This window comes from Mauremys mutica, chromosome 5 (assembly GCF_020497125.1).
Source record: "Mauremys mutica isolate MM-2020 ecotype Southern chromosome 5, ASM2049712v1, whole genome shotgun sequence".
Taxonomy (NCBI): domain Eukaryota; kingdom Metazoa; phylum Chordata; order Testudines; family Geoemydidae; genus Mauremys; species Mauremys mutica.
The window spans coordinates 132,601,648-132,619,852 of record NC_059076.1 but is presented as its reverse complement, the minus strand read 5'-3'; the positions used below and the strand labels follow the sequence as shown (position 1 = coordinate 132,619,852).

The following is an 18,205-nucleotide window of genomic DNA, read 5'->3' as shown; positions in this document are numbered from 1 at the left end:
ATCTGCCCTTTTGTTGCCCAGGCACCCATTTTTGTGAGATTCCTTCGTAACTCTTCACAGTCACCTTTGGAATTTGTGGAGGTTTAAACTCATTTTTTCCCCTCTCGGGGAGGGGGCTGTGTGGAGAAAAAAATTGTTTTATAACTTAATTTTATAGGTCTGATAACACATCCCTACATTCTTATTTGGAATGTCTGGAATTCATACCATCCCGACATTCTTTCATGCAACCAGCCCTTTTTCTAAAAGATAAATCTCATACAAGTTTGTTTTCTTGAGAGAAAGATCAAGTCAATTACAAACTGGTATCTTGTACTGGGTGAGGTGTCCAGTCCTTTAAGAAGATGCTTTTTTGCCTTTTGTCCCAAATGATCCTTGGCTTTATGATCTGCCCTTTATAGCATTTACAACTCTCATGTAAAATTTCTATTAAATATTTCGTATAAAGCACAAATTGCAATAGCCAATACATCATTTGAAAAACAGCATAAGGAAAAGAGTACAGAATTAAAACTACCGTAAGTAGGAGTTATAAAAGCTGCATTTTAGAGATTGCATAAATACTTAGGTGTGATAAACATGGTTTTATGGCTACAAAGAGTTACTTTCCCGGTGGCTTGGCTTGTCCCTGGGTAACAGAAAGCAGAAACCTTTTGGAATTAGCCTGACATAGCATAATATAAGCAACCAAAAATATAAGTATGTCTTGTTGTGTTCTCCAGGCATCCAGTGTATAATATAACTATAGGATTAGCGTAATACTCAGTAAAAGCATAAACAAATTTGTAATGACCTAATGTTATAAAAATAAACATTATTAATAATCATTTTTACATCAAAATTGAGGTTTCTCAGCTACAAAGGCATGTGGAAAATCCAGGTCTGGGTTCAGCAGTGTTTTGATGTGAGGTTTTAATTCAGACCTCTTATTAGTTTGGAGTACAGATGCATGAATTGATTTGAGAATAAAATAGGAAGTTTTTCCCCAAAGACAATCAAAATTGCTATAATTAAATCTTAATTGACTGTGCAAAGTTCTAAAATATTTGAATAGGTTCTCGCTTCTGGGTTCCAGCTGGGACTGGAACCAGAATACCCCAGTACCATTAGCATGGTTCTTCTTGCAATATTTACAAGCCAAGGGAGGAAGCCTACCTTGATTGGGATTTCCAGGGCAATTCTGTAGACTTCAGTAAGTGCTCATTAGGTGTTGGACAATCATATCCAAAGCATGTACTGTTTTGAATATCTGGACTTAGAACTTCAAAGCTTTGAATGTTTATTGGTGGGAGGGGAGGCATAGCTCAGTGGTTTGAGCACTGGCTTGCTAAACCCAGGGTTGAGAGTTCAATCTTTGAAGGGGCAACTTAGGGATCTGGGGCATAAATCAGTACTTGGCCCTGCTAGTGAAGGCAGGAGGCTGGACTCAATGACCCAGAAGGGACCTTGAAAGTTCTAGGAGATTGGTATATCTCCAATATAAAAAATAAAATGTAGGCTGAAGCCACATTCAAGCTTTTCAGGTTTGCCAATCCCTAATTTAGAGGGGATCTCCTCCAGAGCTGCAAATATGGGGCTTGACACTTCCAGCCCCTTGTGCAGTACACAAGGAAACTGGCTCCCTGATTATGTCTGCACAAATGGTCAAGCACAATGAAAGTCCTTATCTCCTCTGCAAGGCTAGTGCAATTGCTGGCCTCCACCTCTCTAGAGGGACAGGGAACCAATAGCATAAGCAGCAACAGATGACATACCCTTTTCCCCAGGTGGTGCAATGCCAGGTTCCTATTAGGGTCCTCAGAGCTCCAATTAGCATTGTGCATATGTAACCATCATCATCTTGGTTATCACCAGGAGACTGAACTCCGCACTCCACAGCTAAAAGGATGGGTATCTACAGATTGAGCTGTAGATCTACATCCCCTAGTTGGGAGCTACTGAAAACTCAGGCACAGAAGAACCCAGGTAATACACACTCCCCAAAGTGGCCTGTTCACTGACCCCAAAAAGGCTATATGCCCATCTGCCACCATGGAGAAAAGGTTATTTTCTGATTAACTGGTAACAGGGATGACAGCCTAAATTATTGCAGCTTTTTAGGTGGACATGGACTGAACAACATAGACCACCCTGAAACATTGTCCTTTCCCTGCCAAGGATTTTGAAATGTGCTATTGCTGCTTCATAAAACTCTTACATCCACGGAAGGGAGCCCTTTATCCTCTGTACTTAAGGTGATCTTGGAGAGCTATTTATTGATTAACTCAGAAGCCTGCTGCACATCACTTTTAGCAATAAGGAAGCTGTTTATGTACAGCCCATGCAAAGTTACCTGCCTATTAAATTGGTTTAAAACGTTAGGCTCCAGATTGGCCATAAAAATTCAAGCAGCCGCTGTAGGAACCAGAGGTCCCATTGCAACTTTTATCCTCTAGATTGTTTCTAAGGTTGCCCTCAGGCATAAAGCAGGCGGGGGGTTAGCACAATTATGAGGATTACGTATTTGTAGTCCACATACTCACATCAGTTTGAATTAAATAGACGAAAGAACATATTTTAATGAATAGAGTACCCTTTCCTTATCCAGGAGGTCAACTGGAGAAAGATGTGCTGTCTCTCTAAAATTACTTTACTAGCAGCTTGGATAACTGGGCATTATTTTCCACTGCCCTCCAGAGATCTTGTGAGTTTGTATGTTCCCTGTGTTTCTACTTCCAGTATTTCTACAAATGCAAGATATTGTCTATTTGTCTCCATTTTGAGGTTCAATTATTTTTATAGCCATAGAATGAAATAGAAAGTAATGATTAGTAACAGGGGAAACCACAAAAGTTTCAGAGTACAGTTCAGTTCTCTAAGTTTGGATGATTGTTCAATGCATGCGAGTGTCCCATGTTTGTAAAATGTACTGGAAGTTTCAGAAAAACAGGTTCTCTCATGAGATGTGAGACACTTTCCACTGATAGCTAGAAATATTGCAAGAACTGCTTTAGACATGGTATTTTGACACTTTCCACTTTCGTCCCTACTAGAAACCAGAACTTGATATAAAGTATTACCAGAATTTTAAAAAGTGTTCATATGCTAAATGATTCATATGTCATCTTTGGAGTCTGAAAAATCGGGCTGGTCATGAAACCTCAGAATAGATTTTCATATGGAACTTCTGGGTTTTCTTATGTCCAATCTCAGCCAGAAATCAGAAATTTGGATGTTTTTTATAAGATCAATTTTCTTTCCTTTTATTTTTTCCAAATTCAATCTTGCAACCCTCACATGAACCAGTTATTTCTTGCAACTTTTCAAAGAGATATTGAAAGCAAATGAATAAAGATGGAACTAAAACTTAAATAGAAATCCAACTTTTTTTTTAAAACAAAGACCATGTTTTACATTTAGAATGCTAAAATCAGAAGTGAATATTTGACTGAAATAATTTCCCCTAATATGCCATGGTCTGAGTCTTAAGGCTTCCTTTGTTGGTAGAAAGTGGCTTTCCAATGACCTAATAAAGATAACATGGTACAACCGTGTTACAACTTCTGAGTATGTTACATGACCTAGCACCAATGTGAACCTTCCCAAAACACAGAAGCTCAAGGGGCAAATTGTTAGAAGTAGTCACAGCAGGAAAAAAAAGATTTAGAATGACATAACAAGTTCCAAACCTATTACTGCTAACCTCTTTGAACCTATTCTATCTAATGTAAATTATAAATGACTTTTGCACTGAACTGAATGACAATCTGGGAGTCACATTAAATCCAGTTGAGAGGCTAATTTCCAAACTAGAAAAGATTTCAATTAGCAGGAAAAAATTGAAAACCATGACTAGGAGCCAAAAGGACAGTAAAAATAGGAAACAATCACAAGAAATTAATTTAATGTGTGTTACTGAAAAAGGTTTCAATATGTTGGACATAATGGCCTAGCATTGTTTCTGGCTTCAGTTAAAAATCATGCTAATTCAATGTTTCATTTCAATTCACCATGTCAAATTCCATAACCAAAATAGTCTCTCTACCCCCTAACCATTTCCCATAATCATTGAAATACAAAATAGCAGGAAGTCATTTGGGTCACCCAGTCTTATCCAAGTAATTTACAGGACTTGCACTATATCAATCCTACATGATCGCATCCAATTCATTCTTGAAGATCTGCACTGATGGTGCCTCCACTATCCCATGTTGAATTATCCTCCTTAAGCTACCTGCACTGTGCCTTCCTTAAGAGCATGGCCCACCTCCTGCAACCTTCAGAAATGGTAAATGGCATCTTCATTCACACTGCTTTCTTGTAGGTGTCTAGACACTGTTCTTGTCTTAAGGAGCTCTTTCTGAAAATGGATGCAGGCAGGCAATGGCTTGTGCTCACGACAAACCTCACTCAAGTCAGTAGGGCTCTGCACAAGTACAAGTGTCTCCCGGCATCTACTTGCTGAACAGAGGGTTATTTTCACTGCAGTGTTAGCATGAGGTCCCTAGAATAGAGGTTCCAGAAATAGATCCATGTTGTTTATAGTTAGTAATAATTTGGGATATTATTGTATATATTTTTGTTAATGGGGATCTTAAAATGATATAATCAGAGAAATGGGATCAGGGTAGGGATGTGAGTGATTGCAGGGGTTACAGACTCTGCAGAATGTGTATATGCTGCTCATACAAGGGGAGACTCATCTGCAACTGGGCACTGAGGAGGTGTCGGTCTGCAAGAAGCTCCTAAAGCCAAAGGTTTCCATTCCCAGAATCAACATTATTCCCCTTGATCAGCTGTTCTGTGTTAAGGGTGTAACATTAGCACCACCGAGTACAGTCAAGTTACTCCACTAGCCTTGCTTGAAGGGGAAGGGACCACATGGCAAAACAATGCTTGAGCTACAGAGTGATTGGATTAGCAGCACATTGACCAGGACAAGCAGGCACCATGAACAGACCCATGGGATGGGTTTAAGTAGAAGGCTGCAACTTTATTAATTCTACCCTGGAGAGAGACACTACGCTGTCCCACCTCCTGCTTTCACACACCAGGCCTTTAATTGGTTCCGGTCTGGGTTCTGGGGCTGTACCTCAAATCAAACAGTACCTCAGGGTAGATCTTTCCCAGTCGACCCCACAGACTCAGTTCAGTCGTGAAACCATCCTGGGTACGGAAGGGTGGAGTGACAGAAGCCACAAGGCTGTGATGGGGACGCAATCTATGAGACTGAAGGCTCCTCCCCCAGACCCCTCCCATGACTGCAAGGTACAGCTGCAGAGTCCTGGGTCTTAACCTCTGGACCGTTGGCCTTTAACCAGCCTGGGACGTCGGCCACCGTTGCAACAAGGCAGTAATGTTAACAGCATTATATCATCCTCAAACCCTATCATTTCTACCCCATTGGTGCCACTGGGAGGTTGCTGGGCAAACAGAAAAAGCCCCTGGACAACATGCCAGTTGAACCCAAAAATCAGGCTATCAATCAGACCCTAAGCACCATAAGGGGCACAGCTCCCAATCTACAAGTAAGGGGAGGGAAGGTTGGCTAGATAAGTGGGGGAACAGAAGCTTTTGAAAAGCCAAGGCTTAGTTTAAATAGGTACTGTGGGGGGACCCATCAAGCAATCAGCTAGCCTCCTCCCTCTATGCTCAACCAATGGCTAAGCAAAAAACCAAGATGGGAGCATAGGGGAAGGTTGCCTCTTCCTAACACATGCATTTTTGGGCTACTCTCATTCCCTTCTGTGTTAAATGAAGTGGGGGGAACTCCCTTTTACGGACAGCCAGCCAGCTAAGTATAAAATTCCTCTTAGTAGTTGTTTTCTCCTTTTCTTTTACCTGTGGGCTTGTTAACCCTTCACAGGTAAAAGGGTTCATTTTTTTTTAAGGTTAATTTTATTAAAAACAAAAAAGAAGAAAATACATCTGGAATTTAGGCTTTTGCCTGATTAAAAAAAATACTTACAGAATGTAAACATTAAGAATAACCTTCCTGAGGTCCAGCTTAAAGGTTACAAGCAAAACAAAAAGCATTTGGGGTTAGCACAGTGGGGTCCACAAGCCAAGAAATGAACAGAAATAAACCTAATTGTGTCTTTCTAAATATTCCTGCTCTACTTACACATTTGGAAGTTCCAAATAAGTAGTTCTAGGTAAGATCTGATGATCTATGATCATACCTGGCTTAAAGCTTCTCATAGCATAACTGCTGCCTGTTTCCCGGAGAACACAACAAAGAGAAGTTTTTTCCCCATTTTTTAAAAAAGTTCTAGCCCTCCCATTGGCTCTTTTGGTCAGGTGCCCACTCCCTTTCCTTTTAGTGTAGGCTTGTTAACCCTTCACAGGTAAAGCAAGTAGAGAACAGCTACTAAGAGGGATTGTATAGCTTACTGGCTGGCTGGGTGTCCATAAAAGGGAGTTACCCCCCCTCCCCCATTCATTTATCACACCTGCTGTCCAGCCTCAGGTCCCCCTGCTGCTAAAGCTGGTGAGAGGGTAGAGTGATTAGCAGCTGATGAGCTGTTGTACCTGGAGCTACTGCATTCCTAGCTCCAGTAGCACTTACACTTAAACTTGTACCCGCAACGTGCACCACTTAACTCCTGCTATCAATTTTTATATGTGGACAGGAGTGTGGTTAGGGGCAAATTCATACTTTGAGTTAACAATGCAATCCAGACAAGCCCTGAGGGCCAGATTTGTAAAGGTATGTAGGCACCTGCAATCCCATTGACATCAATAGGAGTTAGGTACCTGAATGCCTTTAAAAATGTGGTTAAGTCTTTACTTTTCTAGGCTGTGGGGGTCACATTTTGAAACCTGGTCACCTAATTACACCTGGCCCCACAAAGTCACAGGACCTCCTGGTCAACCACCTCCTGGCCCTGGCTAAAATGGCCATCTTGAGACTGTGGGGCCTATTTCCGATCCTCCGTCCGTTCACACATCCGGGCAGAGTTCCTCTGGGCAGCATCCACTGGCTCCCTTGACAGCATGGAAGTGGGACCATGGGGGACTTCATGGAGTGTGCTCAGGACCTCTGATTGCCTTAATCTGGCCACAGCACTGGAGCTGCTTGGAAAAGGGAATCGGTGCCTTACAGTGGGAGCTCTCATGCCCATTTGGGGTTGCACCAATTTGTTCCTACCCTGCAGAGTAAATTCATAAGCGGCTTGTTTCTGCTGAGTTGATTTACTGCTCCTGGGGGTCCCCTGCAGCCTGGGTTAGAAGCACGGAGGGAATCCAGCCCAAAGAGTTCATTGTAGTGGAACTTGAATGAGTACTTTTCACACTGATATCCTACAATAGAAGGCGCTATCAATGTGCTTCATAACATTACTGAATTAAGCCCCATAATACCATTGTGAGGGTATTATCCCAATTTTACAGAAGGAGAAACTGAGGCATGGGGAAGTGAGGCTTAACTTGGGTCCCAAAATAAATCAGTGGAAGAAATGAAAATAGTAACAACTCCAACAAACCATACTGCCACCCTATTGCATATACCATATACATATACCATTTACCAGTTTTGAATGCACAATGGCTGCTACATACACATTCCCCCATGGTCCCACTTCCATGCTGTGTCCCTGTCTTCCTTTGGCCATTCAGCACAACACTGTGTAGAGAACAGTGCAGTGTCACACTGATGTAGCTTTGAGAATTTCTGAAAAACAGCCAGACAGACACTGGCCTGCCTTAGAAATGGGGTCTGTGTGTACCCCCATCCTATTCAGACAACTCTGATGGCTGGTATGGAAAAACTGGTGGGGTGCATGTGTGTGTGTGTGTAAATCTGCTTCTTTCTTGCCTCTTCTGTGGTGACTTTCATCCTGGGGAACTAACTCTCTGCACCTGAAGCATAGTGGCTACCTGACCTCTGCTTGATCTGCCCTTATACTATCTTTTCAGGAATCAGAAGAGAAAAACACAGTGGAATTAAAAACACTTACCAGGTGGAAGACAGCAAGCAGCAGCCTATTCTACAATCACTACTTTAGGCCTGCTGGGGCTTGCCTCTGCCACATTTAAAGGGCCGGTCCTCAAAAGGCATGCTGGGAAACTAATCCTTTAAAAGGGCAACCCTACCATTAGCCCTCTCTGGCACAGGTGCTACCAGAAAGGAGTGGGTTATACACACAGCATGCAAAGCAGTTTATTTGGCTAGGCATGTACTCTCCTAATACTGCTTTTCCAGCTAAACAGTTTCTGTAGGTGTCACGGCCAGTATATGATGGCAAATGGAAGGGAGGTGGTTCACACAGTGGTTAATGGGAGGGAAGATGGCTCTTTAGACATCCTAATTGTTATAATAAGGTCTACTATGCAACCTCAGAATCATGCTAGTTCATCTCCTTCCAATGCAGAGTTGTGCCTTAAGACATACTTTCTAGTGCTTTGTCCTGTCTAATTTTAAATGACACCGGGTCTGGCTTTTTCCACTGCTCCCTTGAGAGACTGTTGGTCAGTCTGACAGTTCTCACCATTCCACAGACTAGCCAACCCCTCTTTTACCACCCACAACAATTCCTATTCCCTTCCAAGTATTCATACAATAGTACTTACATAGTCCTTTAAATCAGCATTTAGCCATTGGGCTGGCAAAACCATTTATTCTGTACTAATTCCACTAGCTGCAACCAAAAGGGAAAAAATGAAGATGGGGAGATTTAAAAAAAAAAAACCTAAGGAACTTAGGAGCACAAGCCTAGATGAATTTCACTGCTAAATTTGTAGATATTAGCCAAAGCTTGTCCAAAATATGTGAAATTACTAGAAGCCTCTGTGAAGTCCCATGACCTTCTGTCTACAAACAATCTCCCTTCCCATAACAAGATCTGTGATAGAGATGTATTCTCGCAATTTCTTCACTCCCCACCTGTTGTTATCTTCTGGCTCAGTTCCTTCTTCTGTCATCTTCTGGCTGCATCTTCCATGCCACTCTCCCAATTCAAATAATTCTCTTCTTCAGCAGAAGGTGAACAAACCTCTAGTTTCAGAGTAATCAGTGCATTCATGTTATTTCAATGAATTTCAAAATGATCAGTTGCTGCCGAACATTCCAGGTACTCCCAGATGGAAGGCACCTGATGCACTTCTGAATCCAGTTACTGGGACATGATAACAGGAGATACATTAGAGCAACAGAAACTGACTAGTGATGAAAGAGTTAAATCAATTGCTCAGAACATTTTAATGAGAGATTTTAATAACTCTAAACATACCACCAGTATCTATGAATATATGTTGTCTACTATATAGGTAATTAATTACAAACACAGACTACCCCGGTCATAGCAGAAGTACCTATTTGTAGTTTAATCTCTAAAACACATCTACTTTATGCCATACTAAGTGAGTGTATATATATATAAAAGCATAACAGCCAGTTTAGCTCCTCCCACACCTCCACCGTCTGGCTCATAAAATGGGTAATTTACAATTAAATACCAGAGTTAACACTTACACCATAGAAACTTTAGCACCAAAATCTAATACAGAACTGAAATTCTGAAATGACATGACACTTAAATGCCATCTCCTCTGGTATTAACATAATCTTTAATAAATAAACAGGGTGAGTTATAGAATGTTTCCAGGCAGAGGTTTCTATGTGTGGAGTGAGAATACCAGGACAGGAGAAGAATGATGGATGAGTGGTTGAATGATGAAAGATGAGTGGTGGCAGTCTAGCCTGAGAGATGAGGGGCTCAAGTCCCTGCTCTGTCACAGACCTCATTTGTGACCTTGGGCGGGTCACTTGACTGCTCTATGCCTCAGTTTCCCTTCTGTAAAATGGGGATAATAGCACTGCCCTCTCTCACAGGGGTCTAGTGAGAATACGATTGTGAGGTGCTCAGATACTGTGGTGATAAGGCAGAGAGATTAACTTGTCTCTAATGAATAGGCAGCGAATCAGAGATACAGTATAATTTTGCTATAGCAGAGATTGAACGCTGCTATCTTTACTGTCCCTAGCACCTATGTCTGCTGGAGTATGAAGTGTGAGTAAGACACTGGATTGCGACTCAGAGGATCTAACTTCAATTCCCAACTCTGCCGTGGACGTAGCCAGTAGGATCTTGGGCAGTTTCCTTACCCTCTCTGTGATCAGTTCCCTATCTCAGTGCAGGTATTCTCTCTATTATGCAAATGTACAGAACTAGTGCAATGGGACCCTGAGTTCTGCTGAAGCCTTTAGCTGCTACTGCTCATGTGCTTAGACCACTGCCTATCATGTCTCATTTTTCTTTGTACTCCCTTCCTTCTGTCTGTATCCATCTGTTGTGTCTTGTCTTCTTCTTAGATTGTGAGGCATTGGGGGAGGGCTGTTTTTTTGTTCTGTGTTTGTCCTAGATCCTGATGAATTTGCCATTCCACCTCGCATTTGTCCTCACTAATGAATTCCTAACCCCATGTATGACTGGGTTTTATTTCCTTGGTGAGTGGGTCAACTTGCTATGGGTAGCATGGCAGATGACCAGTGTTTTGTTAAAGACTTTGAAAATCTTTGAAACAACAGAAGAAATAAACCCTTTGACAAACACAAAGCCAGTAAACAGAACTGAAGTTCCATTAAAATTGAATTAGTCTATTCAGCCATATTCTTCACACTCCATTCCTTCCTTTCCCGGGCTAAATCGAACGTTAACACACACATTTTTGACAGATTTCAATGACTTTGCTGCTTTTTGCTTATTAAATCTGACAAGCCAGCAGGCCCATTCTATAGCCAGGAATATGGAGATGGCAATAGACATTACACAAATGATTTTAGGTGGGGGAGGGGGTGTTAATAATGAAAGAGCAATTTTCAAATAAAGCAGAAATGAGTTAACTGCATGAAAAAAATCTCTTTAGACTCTTGGGGCATAGCTACTTTTCCCTTTTAATAAAATCATAGTAGATTACTAAGGAGAACCTAATGACAGAACAATTTGCTATTGCAATAGCTGTGAAGAAAAATGACTTAATCAAAAACAAAACAAAACAGTTACAACATATAACCACTAGTGAACAGGCCTATTATCTCCATAATTCAGAAGGGTGACTCTTATTTATTATCAATGGGAATTGGGCACAAACACACAAAATAACATTATTCAGGTTGCAAAAGTCAAGCACTCATAAATTAGCATGTGACTGTGCAACTTTCATTTGGCCTTAATTTTGCACAGTCAACCTTAATCCTAGTTGTTGTTTAACTTTTTAGTGCTTAATTTTTCAACTTTAATAATGTTCTACTAACGTGGGAAGGTGGGGGGGTGGGAGAGGTAAATGCAAGTTTCTAGCTTTTAAAAAAAATCTAAACTGAAAAACAAAAATTCTGTCATGTGACGTCACATTGCCACCCAGATGGGTCATCAGCTGTCTTGGAACCTTTAGATCCTTCTCCTAGACTTCTGCTATTTAGAGTAACGGAGAGAAGTAGTAGGTTGCCATCCTCAATGAGGACCAGCACTGGAGGGGAACAGAAGGTTTCACAGATATTTGCTGGCTGCAGAGGAATGGTGAGACTTAGGAACCTTGGGCAGGGCCGCCCAGAAGATTCAGGGGGTCTGGGGTCTTTGGTGGCGGGGCGCCCCCGCCGCCGAATTGCTGCTGAAGACCCGGCACTTAGGCGGCGGGTCCCGGGGCAGAAGGACCCCCCACCATGGGTCTTCAGGGTACTTCAGAGGCGGGTCCCGGAGCAGAGGGACCCCCCGCCGCCGAATTGCCGCTGAAGATCCAGAGCGGAAGAAGCTCCGGGGGCCCAGGCCCTGCGAGAGTTTTCCGGGGGCCCCAGAATGAGTGAAGGACCCCGCTCCAGGGGCCCTGAAAAACTGCCCCACTTGCCCTCCCTCTGGGCGGCCCTGACCTTGGGTTCCATTTCAGGCTCTGAAGGAGACTGTGTCTAGTGGGCACAGAATCTTCTGCCTGTTCCTCAAAGCTTGACCCCTTCTGTCCCATCAGGTCCATCCTGTCCTTGTCCCAGTCTGGTCTCTTATTCACCATTGACTCCTCATCCCAGTCCTATTCTCTTCACCGAGCTAGTCCCAGGCTCCACATCTCATGCTTCTCATTACAGTCTCAATGTCCCTGTTCAGCAATCCCAGATTCACCCCTCCAGAGTCCCCAAATTCCAAGTTCTAATCTCCTTGCCAAACCATTGCTAGTCCCAGTCTCCTCCAGTTCCCAGTCTCCTCCAGTTCCCCAACCAATCTCAGTCTTCCCCTCATATTTTCTCTACCAACTCAGCCTAGAGTAGGAGAAAATATATCCCTAGCTGTTATGCCCAATGTATTTTGGTGGGCGGTGATGGACGATTCAGGGCTGGGTTGTGACATTCAGCTACAGTCCTGACTATATCCTACCCCTACTCAGTGTCTGTAGGTAGTGGGACTAAGGGGTTTTGTATAGGCACAAAGGCTAACAGCTCTGATGTGCAGTTCATATAAGACCTGATCCAAAGCCCACTGAAGTCAGTGGAAAAGCTCCCATTGACTTCAGTGTGCTTTGACCCAGGCTCACAGAGAAAGGAAAGAGTCCTATCCCTTCCCTCAAAGACTGGGGATAACAGTGACGTCCCCATTCACACATCACCAATTAGGGGATTCCAAACCCGAAGTAACAGACCATTCACCAAGGAGACGATTAACCCCCATTCGCAGTGGTAGTGTTTGTCCCATGGTGGTACCCTGCAAAGCTCAGTTCCTGGGCCACTACCTGTGTTGCCCCCGATCATGCTGGGCAGAGTTTGCGCCCCTCCATCATCACACTGGGTGGGGTTTGCAATTCATTTTGTCACCAAGGACAAGTGACTTAGCTACCATGTTAAGGGTCCCCTTTGCTGACTCCAGGCCCGCCAAGACTGCATGGGCTGCAGGTGCCTAACACCGTCACTGCCCATTCCTCAGGCAAATGCAATGTTTTAATGGTTCCTTGCTGTGGAGTTATTCCAGCCCTATTTCCTTCGGCTATCTAGATAGAGGGAGTGGCTCTTCAGAATCAGGTTTTGTACTATATTCATACGAGCTCTGTTCTTTCTTCCTCACCTGTACAGCCCTCCATTGTTCAGTGGGAGGTTATTTCTCAATTTGGCCTTGCACAGCAGAGTGGCCTTTCATCCTAGATAAGCTGACCTGCTGCATCCCGAAGGTGGCAGATGTTTTCTTGCCCCTACTTCCATCTGGATTCAACCTACTGTGTTGCTTCTGTCCAGGGAGCAAACAGGGCTGACAGCAATCCCTCACAAAACATTGCTCCCTGTAATATATTTTCAGCACGTTAATCCTATTCTCAAAGGGAACCACCTTTTCCCACCAATAGGCCTAGAACTCGACATTCAATACCCAATGTCTGCCCTTCACTGCAGATTTAATAAAACAAGACCAGCAAGCCATAACCCCAGCTCAATCAATGTGTGCAAGTATGTCTCACTCACTAGCAGTCACCTGGGATATGGACAGAAAGAACTAACTCTTATAGTAAGGACAGAAATGGCACAGAATTATTACTTTGACTCCATCAGTTTCCCACTCTCCTACCCACTTCCCTCCTTGTTCTGCATTGGCCCTCAATCTTAGCCAAAGATTTTAGTTAACTGACATTTTAGCCAAAGATATACAGAAAGAAAACAAAAAATGTAAGTATATTAGTCTTCAGTCTAGCAGACAGAGGCATAAGAAGATCCAATGGCCAAGTTCAAACTAGAACTAAGGTGCTAATGTTAACACAGAGGGTAATTAACTATTGCAACAAATTACTAAGGGATGTGCTAAATTTTATGACTTACCGTCTTCAACTGAAGTCAGGATGCCTTTTTAATAAATGTGCTCTAGTTGTGGGAGTAGATTTAGGAATCACTTGTGAAAGTCTCTGGTCTGTGTTATGCAAGAGAACAAACTAGATTGGCATTGGTCCTTTCTTACCCTGACATTCATGAATCCGTCAGAAGCAGCAAGTATGTGAGAGAGCTAGTGGGCCTGCTGAATATACAGGTTGTAAAGGAATATATTGAGGACAATAGCAAAGAAAAGAAATTATTTCTTTGCATCAGCAAACCCTGGAGTGTGTAAGGGTGATACTTACATCAGAGCCACTCTTTTTTAGAAATGAGATGCAGTCAGGAACTGAGTGTGAAAGGAGGTAGCGGTAGAACAAATTGATAAGTTAAACAACAAGTCACCAGGACCAGATGGTGTACATCTGGGAGTTCCAAAGGATCTAAAAAAAATGAAGTGGCTGCTTGCAAAAGCAGGCAACACTTCTCATTAAAATCAGAGGACCAGAGGGTACGAAATGTTGCAATTATCAAAAAGGCGGCTACAAATGGAGCAGATTGCACACCCCTCCTGGGCAAAGATCCATACTGAGATACATTTTGCCTGGCTGAGGCACAATCTTTCTGTTGTGGCTGCATACCACCCCTTAGGCATGGTTAGGGCATACCTGCTCCAATCTAGCCTTTAATGTTTTGCTGAACTTCGAAAACTTAAAGTGATAAGTATGCCATATAGATAGTCAAACTATACTGTTGGTAAACATTATCATTAGATCACAGAGTCGCTGTAATAAAGTTACCAGGGTAGATAAGATCACCAAACAGACCTCTCAGACATACATATATTGTAAATAGTTTTCCACTGACAGTAGGTAGCTAGTTTGCCTCCATGTTCTTTACTCTCCAAAAATATGTGCTACTCTACTGGGTTTTTGGTGATCTGCAACAATCCCACGCCTGCCATTCAATGTTCTATACTCTGAGACCACCCCCTTATTAGTTACATTCTCTTATTCCTGATTCAGGAACATGGCTGATATACAGAGTCTGACCATTTGAAGCTGATTTACCACCCTGTTTTCAAGTTTCCTACATATCTTTCTTGCTCTGTGATTGGTTTATATAAAGCAGGTACAATCCAGCCTTGCCTTTTCATCTCCAGGAGTAGCAGAGCAAAGGGAATATTACTGTATACATAAGAAGGATCAAATTTCTGTACTCAACATCTCACCTTTTGTAGCTGATAGGAGCTTGGGAGGGCATTTTGCTACTCCAGTTCTTTTCTTAGTAAATTAGTACATTCACGGTGGGAGATACATGGAGGTTACTTTTTCTGACTCAATCAGTGCTGATGCAGTTTATCAGAGCCAAATCCTCAGTGAGTCTAAATCTCCATAGCTCTTTTGTCTTCAGTGAAGTTACCGTACATTGATTTATACCAGCTGAGGACCTGGCTCATGGTTTTCTTTTATTTCTGCTTATGACTACTTACTGGTTTTCTGGAGAGTAGGAGCAACCTAACTGTATGACCTCAGTGAGACCATACTCTTAGTCTTATTTAGCCTACGGTTTGGGGCTGAGTCGATAAGAACAAGTTCAGATGTGCCTAGGGTAAAAAGAAGAAAATGAATCCATCCTGATGGAGGAGGAGGGAACTATAGCTTTGACACTGAAAGCCCATGGGAATAATATAACTCCAAAATATACATGACAAAGGGTAATTTCACCAAGGCCTCCTGGTGACAAGCAAAGCTTATGGGGTCTCTATAGTTTGCAGCCATGCAAACGATGGATAAGTAAGGGCACAGTTGATGAACAATGGATCTGCCAATGGATCTGTAGGGTTGTCTTTACTGTTACGTCCTCTGGGTTAGTGGAGGCTGGTGTGCGCTCCAAGTGGGTAGAAAAAAAAGGATCGACTAGGTCAGACAATGGACGAAAGCAAAAAAAAGTCATATAATGTCTCCTCAAAAGAGGAATGACAAAGCTTATTCTGCCTTCAGTAAGGAGCCTCTGTTGCCTGTGGTGGTGCTTTAGTCCCACAGGTAGAGTTGGTTGAGAAATTAATTTGTATTTTAGTCCAAATGTCTGCCTAGTCAATGAAAACTTCCACAACAAGATTTCAATATCATAAAAAAAGGTTGTCTTCAAAATTTGAACCCGCTCTATGGGCCAACGGTGCAAATGACTACACTAGTTTAAGTTTAGGTGCTATCGGGATACAAGCGATGGGAGGGTTCATCCTGGACTGTTAACTTTCAAGGTTCTTTGATACGTCTCATTTATTGGACCCAAATGGTGTTCCCATGAGCTGTCCTCCAACTGATTGAGGATTCTATTCAGTGCTGTGACTAAACTGTGTCAATTTCTGTCCTATCTTTGCATCTGATTACTCCAGGTAAGCCTCCTTCCTGTGTCATGATCAGTGGAAATGAAACCAGAGGGTCAATGTTCCCTGGAGGGACTGTTATTGAGGGGAAACCTGTGGAACTGGGAATGCAGAGAGTTGGGCAGGAAACAACACAGCCACATGGACAGAGCGGTGCATAGAGTTTCATAAAGTTTCACTTGTTCAGTTTAACCTGCATTCACTCTTTGCTAAAGAAAGATGGTGGTGTCATTTGAGCGGTGAGTGCTCTGAAGTGCAGCCACTGGCAGTGTGAGCCATGGAACTCTATAGCTGCCCAGAGCCCTGGATTTTGCAGACACAAACCCAGCCCAGTGATGGACCCAACGGAAGGAGGAATTTGAGATGTCCACAGACCTGGCTGTTCAGGAGGGGAACAGCAGCGGGAAAATAAAAATGTTACTTTATGTTACTGGAGGACAGGACAGAGAAGTCTTCCCCACTCTGAAGCTCAGCAGTGTCTCAAGCCTCCCAGTGGTCCTCAGAGCCCTGGGGACTTATTGCTTCCCAAAGCAGAACGAAAGTGTGGCGCAAACCAGGTTTTTTCACTAGAGGCCAATCGGAAGGGGAGGAGATATGTTACTGCCTTACCCACACTGGCTGCTACATACAATTGTAAGGACTTGATAGACTTCCTAATGTCAGAAAGGATAGTCTGTGGCACTTGGGATCACCACCTGCAGGAGCAGCTACTCCGGGAAGGTGATCTCACATTAGACAAATGCCTAGACCTGGGGCATGCAGTGGAAGTCTCAAGAGAAAGGCTGAAAGCCCTAGGAGGAACAAGAGCCCCAGAAATACATGCAATGAGACAATAGCAAAGGAGAGCAGGTGGCCGGGTTTCTATACCTGTAGTGAGATGAATTCGCTGTGGAAGACAGCAGAGCATGTGAAGTTGATGCACCCTGCTCTAGGACAGCATTGCAACATATGTGGCAAGTTGAACTATTTTATCAGTGAGCACAAGAGCAGAGGAAGTTCTCAGAAAGATTCAGTGAGACTTGTACAAGGGAAGGATGGCATCAGAGAGCAGTGATGACATCATGGCTCCCCTTGAGTCCAAGAGAATATCAGCTTCATGAACGCAACAAGAGACAATACCAGCCTCCACGCATTCAACAATGTTAACAGGGAAATGCCCTGGGCTATGTCATATGGATTGTGGAGCCTCCTGCAATTGAATTCCTCAGTGGAACAGGGTTGGCCACCTCCTGAGTGCTCCCTCATGGCCAGAGGTCCCTCTGACCCTGCCTCAGTTTCCCCCTGTTCAGGGCCCCTTACACAGACTGTACACACTTTTTCTGGGGTCAAAACACCCCTCATGGGTTTGGGTTTATTCAAAGAAAATAAAGTCAAAATAAAACTTGTCCCAAATTAAAGTCCAACAAACAAATCTCTCTCTTCTTACTTTCTGTCCTCTCTGCCTGAAGAACTCTGTACCCTTCCCCCTGCTTGGTCAGGGTCTCTCCCAGCCCTTGCTGCCTGGAGAGTTTTGAAATCCCTTTTGTCTGTCCCCTGCTTGCTCAGGGTCTCTCTTGCCTTAGCAGGCTTCTTCTAGTCCTTCCTACTTGGAGTCTTAGGCCCAAGTCCCTGGACTCTGCTTGAGTCTCTCACTCCTAACAATCTCTGCTCTCCCTGAGCATCCCCTTTCACTGCTACTTCCAGCTGCTCTTTACAGGGAAATCCTCTGATTCTTCTCAGGTTTGCATCTTTCAGTAATCAGGGTTGGCTAGCCCTAGGCCCTCCGGTCCTTACCTACCGTTTGTGGTGATGGATGGTAGGCACTGCAGACCTCTCTGAGGGAATACAGCCATACAAGCCGTGGATCTGATCAGGGTGCAGCATCAGAATTTTATAGCTGCAATGCAGGAAACAAAAAGGGGAGTCATATGGCATAAATTTTAAAAGCAAATGGAGAGGTTTTCAAAGGCAACAGGTTCCTCAAAGAAAAGCTGCAAAATAGATCCCACAGTGGAAAATGTGTATTTACCATGAAGAAAAGTTCCAGTGGCACTAATATAATCCAGTATATGAGCAGCTTGAAAGTCTGC

The 18,205-nt window shown here is 43.2% G+C and overlaps 1 long non-coding RNA gene across 1 annotated transcript in view; it reads left to right on the top strand.

Annotated features, from left to right (window-relative positions):
- The first annotated feature begins 11,364 nt into the window (after positions 1-11,364).
- The window catches only part of LOC123370614, a 79,816-nt gene continuing 72,975 nt past the window's right edge, over positions 11,365-18,205 (top strand). Inside the window, exon 1 of the long non-coding RNA XR_006579482.1 lies at positions 11,365-11,495. This is a non-coding gene — a long non-coding RNA (uncharacterized LOC123370614). The remainder of the gene's footprint in view (positions 11,496-18,205) is intronic.